The sequence below is a fragment of the Ixodes scapularis genome, unplaced genomic scaffold (genome assembly GCF_016920785.2).
Source record: "Ixodes scapularis isolate PalLabHiFi unplaced genomic scaffold, ASM1692078v2 PGA_scaffold2__306_contigs__length_199485367, whole genome shotgun sequence".
Taxonomy (NCBI): Eukaryota; Metazoa; Arthropoda; class Arachnida; order Ixodida; family Ixodidae; genus Ixodes; species Ixodes scapularis.
This window is the reverse complement of record NW_024609857.1, coordinates 98,347,466-98,362,233: the sequence shown is the minus strand read 5'-3', so window position 1 is coordinate 98,362,233 and position 14,768 is coordinate 98,347,466. Positions and strand designations below refer to the sequence as shown.

General features: G+C 44.1%; 1 pseudogene; it reads right to left on the bottom strand.

Moving 5' to 3' along the window:
• Positions 1 to 8,590: 8,590 nt before the first annotated feature.
• LOC115319197 lies at positions 8,591 to 9,748 on the bottom strand (annotated as a pseudogene).
• Between the last annotated feature and the right edge of the window lie 5,020 nt (positions 9,749 to 14,768).

Here is a 14,768-nt window from a genome sequence, read left to right as displayed (position 1 = left end):
CAAAGTTTACGAGGAGCTTGATAGCCGTGTGGTACAACTTATTAAGATAGCTGATGTACGTATTATTGACTACAAAAAAGATTATCTGAGTTTTCTTCGCCGTACTGCAAAAGCTCCGTGTTTTCTTTCTTTGGTCTTTGATACGTACTTTAACAATTTAATAAGTTATATCGCACCGTTATCAAGCCCCTGGTAAAATTTGGTGCCGTCTGTTCGACTATAGGGCGCTGTACGTCGAAATGAAGTTTTGGGGTGTATTATATGGGACAAAAGGGTGTAAGGTGATGCCCTTTTTTTTTAGAGTGAAAGACTTCGTGAAAATTACTAATTTAGTGGCTTCCGATGATGCTCAGCAAGTTTCCAAGGGAAACCGTATGTCTATTTTCATTACTTAAAAAGTTAATAAACAAACTTTACCAAATTAGCCAACTGATTGTTACGATTGGCCCCCTATTTTATGTCCCCCTGGCTGTATAAGCGACCTGCACAAACCGCATAGCGCAGCTTTCACAGCTTTTTAAGACAAAGCTGTAAAGCTTCAAAAAAACACCCTGTATATATGTGGATATAAGTCAAAGATACGTACTTTCGGAGTTGCTGTGCTAGGAAGTTCATTTGATATATATATAACGGGCATGGTGGCCGGAGGCCGAAGGCGCAGGTTATCTATATATATATATATATATATATATGGGTGGTTTCATCTCAAATCGGGCAGGGTAAGAGGGTCTAACTTTTAATTTTGACTTAAAAAATGTATGTCTTGGGGGCATTTCTGAAATGAAAGAGGGCACAAACCGCATGTTGCACAGATTTTTTGTTCACGAGTTACGAAGCATAGAAGCCGCAGTGGCAGAAACTAGTAGTTTTGCCTGCCGTCGCAGGTCGCGTGTTTGACACCCTCTGCTGCCGCTACTGTTATTTCTACACCATCTTAACTTTTTCTTCTCATTTAATAGGTGCTGTAAAAAAACCTTGGTGTATTAAAATATTTTTATGAATTTTATGTTTTTCCATACAAAATGTCAAACTCGTCGTCCAGGTCATTTTTTGGTCAACTTTGACAGGTCCTAGCTTTCTCTGTACTTTACTTCAAAGTAAATTGTTGTTATTTAGCTCTTTAGAAAGCAAAAAGCAAGCCTATAATAAATATAATAATACCTTTGTGATCTGTCGACTAGCCGCTCCGCTACCTTCACGTAAACGTCGTGAAAAATAACAAATGTTGAAAGTTTGAAATCGATTTTCTCAAAAACCCTATTTTTGTATATTTTTATTTCTTAAATCCTTTTAGACATAGTAGTCGACTATAAGAAAAGGCAATCTAGTAATGTAATATTTTGGTTTTATGTACTCTATTTGAGCCGCAATCTTGTGAAGTGTTGTTCTCATTTGACTAAAATACAGAAACCTTACGGGCATTGTGCACCTCTACGATTTCGAAAATATGTTATTATTTTTGTTCATGTTTTCAAAAAGGAACGTGAAGTAGGTAAACTTGTGATGTTTGTTGTAATTTAAAACTTGAAATAAGGGAGAAACCACATAAGCACACTACAAAACAACGAGTAACAAGTACATACAAATCAGAAGGCAACGCAACATGTCAAAACATTCTCCATATAGAACGGTTCAAAGTAAACTTTGGTGTCTACTCATTATCCAGCCTATTACGATCGAATGATACATTCTCGCACCATTAAAATCTTGTACATAAATGAATAAGGTGATTGTTTATTGTTCGGAGCAAGTCAGACTATTTTTGTAGTTTGCCCAATTAACTAGTTAATTAGAATTAATTAATTTAAAAATATTAATTTTCAGCAAAAGTTCCAATGACAAAGTTGCAGAGCGTTTTTGAAAGCATCCAATTCAGCAGTTTTTATCAAGAAATTTCAAACACGGTTCGCTTTTCCGGGCTTCAAAAAAACGTTCCCGAATTATGAAAAAAACACACAAAAAAACACGGATGTGTGTCACCGCCCAGTCAACAGTGCTCTATTCAGCATGCGAGCCTAGTTTATTTAAGCCACGGCTGAGAGCGCTCCAATACAAAGTGCACATAAACAAATTTGCACTTTTTTTTATACTTCGCAAACTTCTTTTTAAGCTCATAAAAGGAAACGTGTTAAGGTTTCTTGATAAAAACAAAGACAGAATTAAATGTTTCTGAAGATGCTCTACAGATTGTCACTGGAACTTTTGCTCTAAATTTAATATTTCGAAGGATAATTAATAATTATTAATTAATTAGCTAATTGGGCAAAATATAAGAAAGCCTGACTTGTTCCAAACATTGAACAAACCTATTATTTTGGTTTCGTCTTCCTAAAATGCACCAAAATATTTTGAAACCTTGGCTCAAGTTACGTGGAATACCCTGTGTAGTATATGGCTGAACGCGTAGGTAAATGCGATATGCAGACGGCGTATACGTAGCGGGTTCATCCACCCCAAACACTCTTCAGCAACAGCGGTTCTAGACAGCCAGATCATGGTTGAACTTATTGTGATTGTAACGAGAGACGGCGATTCGTATTACGAATGCAAACACGTACACGCCCTTTCTTTCCGCCAAGAGCAGAGAGGTTTGCTTGTCTCGTCTAAACACGCGACCGAGGGTGTCGCCGGCATATGATTACTGGGCACACATTGGCTGAACCGTAGCAGGGAAATTGATCGGAAAAAAGAACAGGCCATGCACGACGAAAAACAAGGCAAACAAAACAACAATAAAAAAACAACGAAGCGAGCGATTGGGGGTGAGGAGGGAAGGAGAAAGACAAACAAGAGATGGCATTTACCCAGCCCTCTGTTAGGGTGCTGTCCGGTCTTGGACGAGGGCGGGTTCCGTTAGTCACGGACGACCTTCCTCTGTCCTGCACAGTGACCTGTTGGATCGTCGTTCTTGACATAGGCACTTTGGTTTCGAGATGGTTCAGACATCTGAAAGGTGAATCCGGTCGAAAGTCGAACCAAAGTAAATGACTGATATCGATCAACGGAGACTACGTGCGACCACTGCCAAAATATTACACTAATAGGGAGCCGCGATCCACTCTAAAACAGATATTAAGAAGGCAACCCCCTGCTTCTCAGTGACCATTCAGCGGGTTCGCTGTTTTTCAAGCAACCTTGTTCCCGGATGTCACCTTCGTTTTCAAGAAGGTCTTTTATTCGTACTGCCACTTCTTTCGCCGTGCTTTTCTGCTGAGTTTTCGGCCGTCCCAGCGGATGATTTCTGCTTGTTTTGGTAGGTTTGAGCAGTCGAAGTTCGTAAGTGCACCTCGGCGATCGCGCACGAAGATTACAGGGAGTATTCTTTGGCTGCCATAGCTGTGTGCGCCGCTGCCGATGCGCGTGCTGACGGCGGCGAGCTTCCGCAGCTCTTTTGCAATGTGCATTCTTCACCATCAATATTTCCGGTCTTAACAAAATATTAATGTGAGATCGTTCTGAACATGCACTCTAAACATCGCCCTAAAATATGGCGTTCAGTGAATGCCCCCTTTTTACTCCCTTCTCGCTCAAGCACGTGGTGGTGTCGAAGGTGACATTCACTGGCGGCAACAGTTTAACAAGTTCCTGATCAGCGGAAGCTTACGATTTGCTTCCACAACGCTTCTGCAACGTACAGTGCTGGTCGTACTTATACGGAACACTTGTGGAATATTGAATGTAGAGAAAAGATAGAATATGACAGAACTGCGCATATTTATGCGCAATGAAGGTATGCACGGACATAGTGGGACACAAAGAGAAATAGCTTAAGGCTAGCGCCAGCTATGCACGCACACATAGAAACAAAAATAAAATAGAGCAAGCCAAGAGTAGGCTTAACATCTGTTCCAGATAAGTTTGCTGAGCACTGTACATTGCACACCACCAAGATTGTAGTTCTTCTCTCAGAAGATAAATCAGAGCTCGTTGTGAGCCTGCCAGCTACGTACGAGGACTGGACTCCGCCCCAGGCTCGAGCACCCGCACCGAACACATTCTCGGTTCCCTGATTAATTTCGTCCGCTCATCGGGGATCGCCTGTTACATATAGCCCCTCCCCCTACCCTTCCCATAATCCCCTTCCCCCGTCACGATTGGATAACTTTATCAAGAGATCGTGATGTATCCCTTCCATTAATAAATACGTTTCCTCACTCCCTCACTCCTGCATTCACCGTGGCAAATTATATTTCGGTCGGCAACGTTCTGAATGTGTATTAATATTTACTACAAATGCATGATGTCTGCAAAGCAAAGCAGTAGATCAGCAGTACCATCTTACGGGTCTGATCGAAAATGCTCTTGCGACTATGACAGTCGTACGTTTTGTGATACCGCAATACCAACTTGCGTCATACGAAGGACACGCAGCTGATCAAAAGGGTTGCCATCATTTAGTTTTTGGAGTTTTGGTTTCGCCGTAGACTCCTAAAACAAAAATATCAGAGAGTATATCTACAGAACTACTCAAGGAATAAAAAGAGAAAAAAACTGATACCTCGTAATTCGTGGGCACGTCCTTCACCAGAAACCGTCGTAGCCCTAAAATTGAGAGAATGTACCGGAGTTACCCTTTAAGGAGAGCACATAAACTGACGGACAGATTTGGCTCCATAACTGGCAGCAACGTTGCCATTTGGGAGCCACGTCACGTGGCAACAACTGGCAACAACGCTGTTTCCAGTTGATGCCAGCTAACATGCCTCCTAGCTATGTACAACGTTGTCTGTCGAAGTCACCTCAGTCGGCGACAACTGGCAACAACTTTGCTGTCAGGTGTTATCAACTGACCTGGCTCCCAACTGGCGGCAACCTTGTCAGTTGAGAGACATGTCACTTGGAAGAAACTCGCAAAAACGCCGTTTCCAGTTGTTCCCAGCTAATATGGCTCCCAACTAGCAGAAATGTCACTTGGAAGCCACCTCAGTTGGCCACAACTGGAAACAACGTTGTTGCCACTTGTTGTAAAGTGGCGTAACTCCCAAAGGGCATCAACGTTCTCAGTTGAAGGTCAAGTCATTTAGCAACAAATGGCAATAACGTTATCGCCAGTTGTTATCAACCGACGTGGCTCCCAACTGGCAGCAACTTTACTAGTTGATTGCCATATCTGTTAGGGAACTGGAAACAAGCTTGTTGCCAGTTAAGAGCCATGTCTGTCCGTCTTGTTATGTTATCTTCTTTAATGTGTGTATCCTATAACCAACCCGCTCATCCTGAGTTCTGCCGGGATGGTTCATCCAATCAAGGCGCTATGCGAAGGTGTTTCGGTTTTTACCGGTAGCCACTGAAGAGTCTACTGCCCCCCCCCCCTCCCTCCTCCTCCCATTTTTTGTATGTATCGTCAAATATTTTTTTGTTCTGGCAGGTCGGTGACAGCCGATAATGTCTGATGTCCTGGTGGACTTATCAGGACAAATATAAACATTAATCGGTTTACAACTTATGACGGGTATCTACTTGTGATTCACTGATTAACGGGGGCTAACTAGTAGATTAGAAACTGTGTAGCAATGTTATCGCACCTTCATTACATTTATTGGGATGACTTAATCAGGCAATATCCTTTTTACCTAAGAAAATTTCATTTCATTTCATTTCATTTATTTCATTTATTTTCACCTTAAGGGCCTGGTTAGGGCATTACATAAGGGGAGGGCAGTAGAACGAAGAATGCAATAGCAGACGCAGTAGTAGAATAATAACAGTAACTATAAACAAGAACATGAGAAATTATACATAATGGGCTAGTAGATTATCGTAAAACACTGTTCCATCAGAGGTGCTGACGATGGAGGATGGCAACTGGTTCCACTGTGTGATGGCATATGGGAGGATTGATTCGTTGAATGAGTTAGTTTTACCAGAAATACGTTGTATTGCACAAGAGTTGTTTAGGCGGGAGGATATTCTATCGGGGGGTGAGAGCAGGGCGTTTTTTAGTTCTGGGCAATGATAATAAATTTTATGAAGAAGGCATAAACGGAAGAGTTTCCTTCGAATGAGTAAGGGTATAAGCCCGAGTTGACTTTTTAGAGAAGAGACACTGGTGAAGTGGTCATACGATGATAAGATAAATCGGGCGGCTCGGTTTTGTACTGACTCCAGGTGATTGATTAGATAGACTTGACGAGGACTCCATATTGCAGATGCATATTCTAATTTGGGCCTTACATAAGTTTCATATGCCAACTTTCGGACTTGGGGAGGGGCGTCTCGCAGGTTACGTCTGATGAATCCGAGGGTCTGGGAAGCCTCTGCAGAAACGGCTTCGATGTGAGGTCTCCATGAGAGGTCAGGCGTTAGTCTAAGGCCAAGATATTTATACATTGAAACTGATTCAATCACGTCTTTGTCTATGGTATAATGGAAGGGTAATTGAGTTTTCTTGCGGGTAAAATGGATTAGCTTACACTTAGATTTGTTAAGCGACATGAGCCATTTTCCGCACCAGTCGTTAATATTTATTAGATCATTTTGAAGCAAAAGATTATCAGTGTCTGTTGAGATGGTATTATAGATGACGCAATCATCGGCGAAAAGTCGTATTTTGCAGGAGATGTCATGTGGGAGGTCGTTAATAAAAATTAGAAAAAGCAGCGGGCCAAGGACGGAACCCTGAGGTACACCTGAAGTGACGTTTGTTAGCTTTGATTCATGCTCGTTAACAACCGTGTATTGCATACGAGACGCGAGAAAGCTGCTAATCCATGAATATGCAAGGGGATCTAAGTTTAGGGACGATAGTTTAGAAAGCAGGCGTTGATGGGGAAAACGGTCAAATGCTTTCGAAAAGTCAAGAAATATGGCGTCGGTTTGTATATGGCGTTCTAGGTTAGTCTGCAGTTCATGAACAAATTCACATAGTTGGGTCTCGCAGGAGAACCCCCTACGAAAACCGTGCTGGTGCCTGAATAAAAAATTATTTGACGTTAGGTGAGTCATGATGTTAGAATAGAAGATGTGCTCAAAAAGTTTTGACTCAACGCAGGTTAGAGAGATGGGACGATAGTTCGAGGCGGAAGATCGAGTTTCCTGTTTGTGGACTGGGGCGATCCTCCCAATCTTCCAGTCGGAAGGCAGACAACTCTCGGAAAAAGATTGATTAAAGATGAGGCTGAGAATTTCACCGGAAACGTTGGCTGTATTTTTTAAGATCTTTGCATTAATATTGTCTGGGCCTGCTGAGGAAGTGAGCGGTAGTTTTTCTATTTGCTTAACAATACCGGATGAGTTAACAGTAATCAACGACATGGGATCGTAACACTCTTCAGGGACAGTTGGAACATTTTGTGGGGATTCAGTGGTAAACACAGAAGAAAAGTAATCGTTAAGCACTACAGGGCACTCCCTCTCCGGTACAGGCTCACCAGGAGTATCCTTCAGATTGATATTTACGTGGCCACTTTTAGGTGACATAAGCTTCCAGAATTTTTTTGGATTATTTTGCAAGATTGCGGGCAAGTCCTGGGAAAAAAATTTAATTTTAGATAGCTTAATGGTTTTGGTATAGTTTTTGAGCGTAGTGTAATAAGCGTCCCAGGCAACAGATAAGTTAGTTCGTTTTGCCCTTGCAAACAGTCGTTTTTTCTTATTGCACAATAACCGGAGCGCTTTATCATACCATGGATTCGAAGAGTCCGTCCTAATACGTAAAGTAGGGATGTATAATCTAAACAGATCACTTATTTTATTCTTGTAAAGTACCCAGTTTTCCTCGACAGATCTTATCGAGAATTCAGATACGTACAAGCTATAAAAATTTGATAAATTATTGTTCATTGCTACGTAATCGGCGTTATTATAATCGTGAATAATTTTACAGATCGGGTTTTTGAAGAATACCGGGAACGACAGGTCAGCGTGAAGGATACTATGGTCGCTCAAACCGTTACAATGACTTACTGTTTTTACAATGTCCGGTGATGTAGTTAAAATGAGGTCGAGAATGTTACCAGAGCGTGTCTGTTGGTTAACCACCTGCGTCAGATTGAAGGTTTCACACATGTCAAGAAATTCTGTCGATGTGCGTGACCCATCAGATAATACATTGACCCAATCGATTAGTGGAAGATTAAAATCACCAAAAAGCAACAAGTCAGCTTTTGGGAAACGGTTTTTAATATCAACTAATATGGAGGAAAGAGTGATGGTGAACGATGAATCACAGTCAGGTGGTCTGTAACATACAGCCATAACGATTTTATTGAATGGCGTGCAAACACATACCGCAGAAAATTCGATGCTTCTATTTGAAATCGTAACATCAAAACAAAAAATACTTTTTTTTTATAGCTATAAGTACACCACCCCCTCTTCGAAAGGCTCTGTCATGGCGAAAAATGTTCCAGTCATCGTTATGGGGGAATACTTCTTTGTCATCAATACTAGGATGAAGCCATGTTTCTGCTAGGACTACGATATCGGATTCACTGTCCGCCATGACGGCATAAAGATCATCGCGCTTCGGTATGACACTTCGAATGTTGGTAAAAAGAACAGAATGTAGTTGTTTTTTATCGCGCGGTTCAATGTGGCGGGAACTGACTACCTTTCCCTTAGCCTTTTGCTTTGTTTGCTATGCGTTTAGCTCGACAACAGACTGTGAATCTTGATCAAAGAAATAGCGTTTGTTACCGATGTGTAATTTATCAAAGCGCACCTTAAAAGATACGTCAAGGCTCTTTCCGTACTCAAAAAGTTTGGCTCGAGATTGTCGCACTGAAGCGGAAAAATTGTCGCGGACAGAAAAATTGCTTCCTTTCAGCTTAAACCCGGAAGCCGATATACTCTTTTTGTCCTTAAAACGAGAAAATTTGACGATTATAGGTCTGTTCTTGCCATCATCAAATTTACCTAAGCGGTGCGACCGTTCTAGATTGAAGGGGTCCAGCTGGATGCCCAGTTTTTCTGAGCAGAAAGCAAGTACAATTTCTTCTGATTGACTCCAAGTTTCGTTCAGAGCGTCAGGGCAGCCAAAAAATAACAGATTACACCGTCGAAGTCGGTTTTGGTGGTCACATTGTTTTTGAATGTTAGCTATCTCAGCCGACATGCCGGCCTTTGGTGCAGCGCCTGACACAGCTTTTGCCTCGGCCAGTTCCGCCTCAATAGCAGTTACTCTCGCTGACAGCTGACCTACCAAAGCACTCGTACTTTTTTGTTCATTTTGGAGAGCCATAACCTTAGCCAGCATGTCGCCCTGAGTAGCCTCAATTCGCTGAACAGTAGATAGAATGTTAGCAATAGCTTCGGTATTTGGGCCTGGGTTTGATTCAACGTCTCCCGACATTACCAAAAACATTTGCGAGAGCAAAGCAATGTAACAGCACTCGATACAAAAGCGGGAAAGCAATCTTAAGTAGTGGCGAACGTCGTCGTTGGGGCACGACACCATAATCAAACAGTGGTCGCTAGTGCGAAAACATCGTGCATTGCCGAGGTAACTAACCTGAAGAAACAGAAGGGTGTGCGTCATTGCTTGCTCGACGGTGACGTGCCCCAACTGGCCGGTCAGCGAGAGCTCCTTTTGTAGGCACTGTTAAGCCGGGGCTGTCCCCGGTTGCCAGGTGAAGTGCGGTGATGTGTCCAGATTTGGCGAGGTACACGGTGCAGGTGCTGGTGTCGGTCCGTGCTTCGGGAAACAAATCCCCCACTCGTTGTCGCTGCCATCGGACTCTTCTGCTACGAACGTCGGTGGAAGAACCAGCGCCAGGAGCATCTGAAGAAACAGAAGGGTGTGCGTCATTGCTTGCTCGACGGTGACGTGTTTACTTTATAAAAAAAATATGTAATTAGGAAATATCACGGAGACAATAATCACGTTTCTCAGACCTTTCACTCAACTAAAAATACACGGACTGAGCAAAAAATAAAGAAAGGCTCAAGTCGTCACGCAAAACTCCGGAAACACAATGAAGACATCGTTAAATTTATAAGCTCCTAGCTTAAAATTATCCCAACCGCGCGAAAACCACTAAGGACCTTCCCCTGGCACGAGGCTCGCAGATTCGGAGCATCCGATCTTGGTGGTGGTTTAGCGGCCGAGCGACGTATCTCCGGGGCACGCAATGCAGTTGACGGAGCTATTCTGCTCGCCGCCATTTACGCTGCATGCGCGGCCGCCACCGTCGCTGCAACGGCGCTGTTTCAGCTGTTTTCACCCCCAACGCCACCGTCCGATGTCTCACCAGCCCCGCGTGCAGCACGAAAGGCGTCGTCCTGGACGAGTGCGGCTCGTATTTAGTGCCTTGGATTATAAGGCCATTGATCGAAGTACCCTTCCCGCGGAATGATGAGCACACCCCCAACTAATCTTAGAAAAATATTGCTATTCAATTGTACAGCCTACGGGAAATGCTCTAGCATCCTGGGACGTAAGGTCACGTGACATCGTTTTCTTGCTAGCTTCGGAAACTGAATTTGTGTATAAACCGTTTCACTGAAAGAGGGCAAGAGAAAAGAGGGGAAAAGGCCGAAAGACCCGCTTGAAGGCCTTGAACCTTGTGTTTTTCCAAGTTCGTTTTTTTTTTTTTTTCGCGTTTTACTCGTATTTTATTTTACTTTCAGGTGTAATTAGAGCTAGCGTAATCAATGGCGACAATCTCATGTTCATCGGGAATTTATTATTCGGTAATAGGCTGCACCAATAACAAACAAAAGCGCAGAATTTTATCGAATGACATCTGTATCGCGCAAGCGATCCGACAAGGCAACACCGGCTGCGATGCCTTCAAACTCCGTCGCTTCCCAAATGACCAAAACCTCTGGCGGCACTGACTTGCGTCTGTAAACAAACAATACGTTTCCCAGACGCCATCCTCTCGAGTGTGCTCAGAACATTTCGTGAATAGAGAACGCAGCGAACTTACTGCTCTACCGCCGATGAACATGGGCTACGCTCGCAAAGTAAGTACAAGTGTTCTCGTGAGAATCGCTGTTTTAGCTTGTAACTTTTCGTAACCTAGTTTATCTTATTGTTGATATCTTGCAGTGGTAACATTAACTCGATTTTATCATCTACAACGCTAAGTTAAAGGCTCATTTTCGCCGCAAGGTGCGACTGGAAATTTTCGAAAAATTTATGGTGACCGTCACAACGGGACTGGGTTCTTCTTTTCTTGTAAATTAGTACATAACGTAGTTGGAAAGAAAAAAATTGCGTCGCTGCAACATGTTCATGGATTGATTTCGAATCGTTGTTTGGGATTGATTCGCTCCTGCAATGGGCCCATCTCAACTTCGCTGTTTTCAGTTCTAAACGAAGGACACGCTCGTCGACATAGGATCCTCAATTAAAACTTGTATAGACATCTGCAAGCCAGGGGGAGCTGCCTTCGATCGTTCCCTGCAATTCCCTTATTTCGCGCGTCCTTGCTTACATTAAATTTTATTGTTGTGGACGAAACGAAACGCCAAAGATATTCTCGGTGTACTGCATTGAAAACGTCAGAAACCTGAAGGGAAATTCAATTGCTGTAAATTGTTAACTGAAGCAATATTTTCAGCACTCTCCTCTGATTTCTATCGGTGGTGCGTTCAGTGCCACTCTTCTAGGCATCACCACATTGGCGGATACCTTAATGGCATGAAACGTTCCCAATGAGTTAAAAAAACACCATCAGCGGCACACAGGCACAAAAGACGCTCCTTACGTCGAATTCGCCGCACATTAAAACACCCAACATAACACTTAAAACACACCCAACGCGGGAGCGGCGCCCCGAAGAGTACTTTCGCCAACGTTTCTAACCTCCTAGCATGGCCGCGGAACCTGACGCTCGCTAGATGGCATCGCAGAATTCAATATAGCGCTACCGCGATAAAACGGTCTATAGGTCACGTGACATCATTTTTACGAAACATTTTGCCGGGAAACTGAATTGGTGTTGAGGTCACGTGACGTCAATTTTCACGTTGAGTTTAGCGGGTAAACGAAATTTATGTGCAGGTAACGTGACGTCAATTTTCCCGCTAAATTTAGCGTGGAAACGGAATTTGAATATAGGTAACGTGAGATTATATCACGTGACGTCAATTTTTTTGCTACATGTAGAAGGAAAATGGAAGGTATGTATAAGTCACGTTACCTGAAGTCCTCTGACATAATTTTCTTCGCTAAATTTAGCGGGGAAACTGAATTGGAGTTGAGATCACGTGAGATCAATTTTTTCATTAAATCTAGCGGGGAAACTGAAGTCATGTCACGCCACAGGCCACGCCTTCACGAAATGCGGCTTCACGAAACCTGACGCAACTAGAAAAAGAACGCTTCACGTTAAAAGGGTCTATACTTATAGTCTTCGATTAAGGGAGGAACGACCTTGTAACAAATATGTTCCTCACCCCCTTTCGTCCCTGAAAGCAGGGAGCTAAGTTCCTCCCTCGTCTGCACCTCATTATGGCGACCCCGAATCGAGTGAATCAATCTGAGATTTAACGAGGACGCCACGGACAAATCGTCGGTCTCTACACAGAACGCTGCCGCTATTCAACCGAAAATAGTTGGCATGGTTTTCGAACAGCGAAATACCTGGGGATACTGGCGGTCCCCCAGTGCCCAGAGTGTAAGCGTACCTGCAAGCAGCTATCGAAAGAAACGAAGTCAATTGCTTAGAACCCATCTAACTAGTCACTGTTTTCGGGGCGAGAGGAGCAGAACATAAAAACACAACACGAGCTATTCACGAAGTGTATTTATTGCTGAAGCCAGCTTCATGCGGAGGTGAGGAAACTTGCGTTTCGAACGCAGTCACGCGCAGTCAGTTCGTCTTATCGTTGTCAAAACTGTGACGTTATGCGGAGGCAACCGAAACCTCGCCAGTTTGAGCACCTTACGTTATACCTTTGCTATTCCGCAAGCCACAATTCCTTCGCCAGCACCGCACGTCATGGAGGAATGGTAGACCATTCGCGAAGTTAAGAGGTGCTCTCAAAAGAGCTAGTTCGAAGTACTTGACTTGATCTTGCACGATAACCAAAACAATACCTATCGCGAAGCATGAAAGGAGGTTAAATCGCTCGCCTCCAAATGGCAGGGTCCAGCAGAGTAATTCGAGACAATTACAGCATCCTTGATCATCCGCACCGGTGAGCACCGGACGTCCTCGATCAAAAAAGCGCACCCTCCCGATGCGGTTGTACATTGCCCCCATGCGCACCAATAAAATCAACGGTGCGCCGGGGTGCAGTCCAATCAGGCATTGCAGCCAGAAGCAGGAATCGAAGAGAAAGCAGGCAGTGCAGTCTGTCGAGATGGCGACCTTGGTAAAACGAACACTCCTCGCAGCGGCACTCGATGAGTTCCTCAGCTCTTCTGAGAGTGGTGACGACGAGCTTCTTACCATCGCCACGATTACCGGTGATTGTTGCGGTGGCAGGGAGCTCTCGAATGTTATGAACTTCGTGGGAAGCGTTGTGAGGCGTTCCGATGACATCGAGGTACGGCTATTATCTGGTGACACTCTTTCTTAAACCAGCCCTCATGGGAAAAACATGCCTGTGGAATTGACACTCGCTTCGTGACCGCTAAATTTGCGAGCAAAAAAACAGGAGAAATTGACAGCAGACGGGCATCGCTGGCGGACGAACGCAAGAAAAAAACGAACACGCAAGAGGTGAGGCAAGGTGGCGCTCGCCGCGGTCCACTGGCGCGGCGCAGTTTGTCCTCGATGTTGTAGCGACATCCTGCTGCACCACCGAGGAGCGCTGTGCACTGTCCTGGTTTCTGGGCAATTCCGGTACGAGTTGATCAAAACTGCTATGAATGACATTCTTTTTTTTTCAAGTGATAGCGTTACGGCCAACTTTTTGCGGAGATTTCGACCTCGTCAGTTGTCGTCGTCGCTACGGAAAAACCCTTCGCTCCGCTCTTGGAGCAAGGCCAGGGAATTCGGGTTTTCCCGTCGGCCGCGTGGGGATCCCTGGCATCTCGCCAGTAACGACTCGACTAAAGGAGACTCATCCGTGTCGTTTGCATGAAAGACTTGTTTTGGAACATTACTCGCGTTATACGAAATCCCACTTTAGCAGCATCCAGTTCCTACGCGTAATGTTGATGGTTTTAGAAACTTCCACCGTGCTTTCTTACTTACTTCGCGGATCACCGAGCACTGTTGGCAGCCGCATCGCGTGACCGTGCTTGAGATAGCGCTTTCCTTCCTTCGAACATTGAAGGCGATAAATACTTTATTTTTTTTTGGCCAGGGAACGAAGTTTTTTCTTGAGCCCACCCGTCTCAAAAGGAAAAGCCGCACAATCATCATCATTGCAGGTAGCTAGGCTAGATCCAGCTATGTACCGCCGGATTTATTGCTCACGCTATCACTGCACTTTGGGTATCTTTATGACACACATGTACTATTGTGTTCGAATGAATGCGAACAGCAACGGAACTTCGAGCCCATATACTTACTGACTGGCATAGCTTCCAAGCTTGGGTTGGTTTCGGCGAGATTCAAACATATCGGAGTATAGGGCGCTGTGAGGTTGTGCGCCCTACTATGATGTGTCTGAACCTCGCCAAGCAACACCCGCGCTTGGAAGCTGCGCCGGTAGTGTGCTCCAAGTTCCGTCACTGTTCGCATTTCATTTGAACCTGATGGTACATACATTAAGCCTACTACAACACAAGATAACATCAGCGGATCTCTATATGCAACAAGCGCATTCGAAGAACAACATCATCACGAACGCTCCATACCCCAATTAATAATGCCGAGCACTGCGCTTCCGCCTTTTATACTCGTCGTTTTGAAGGCACGGATTTT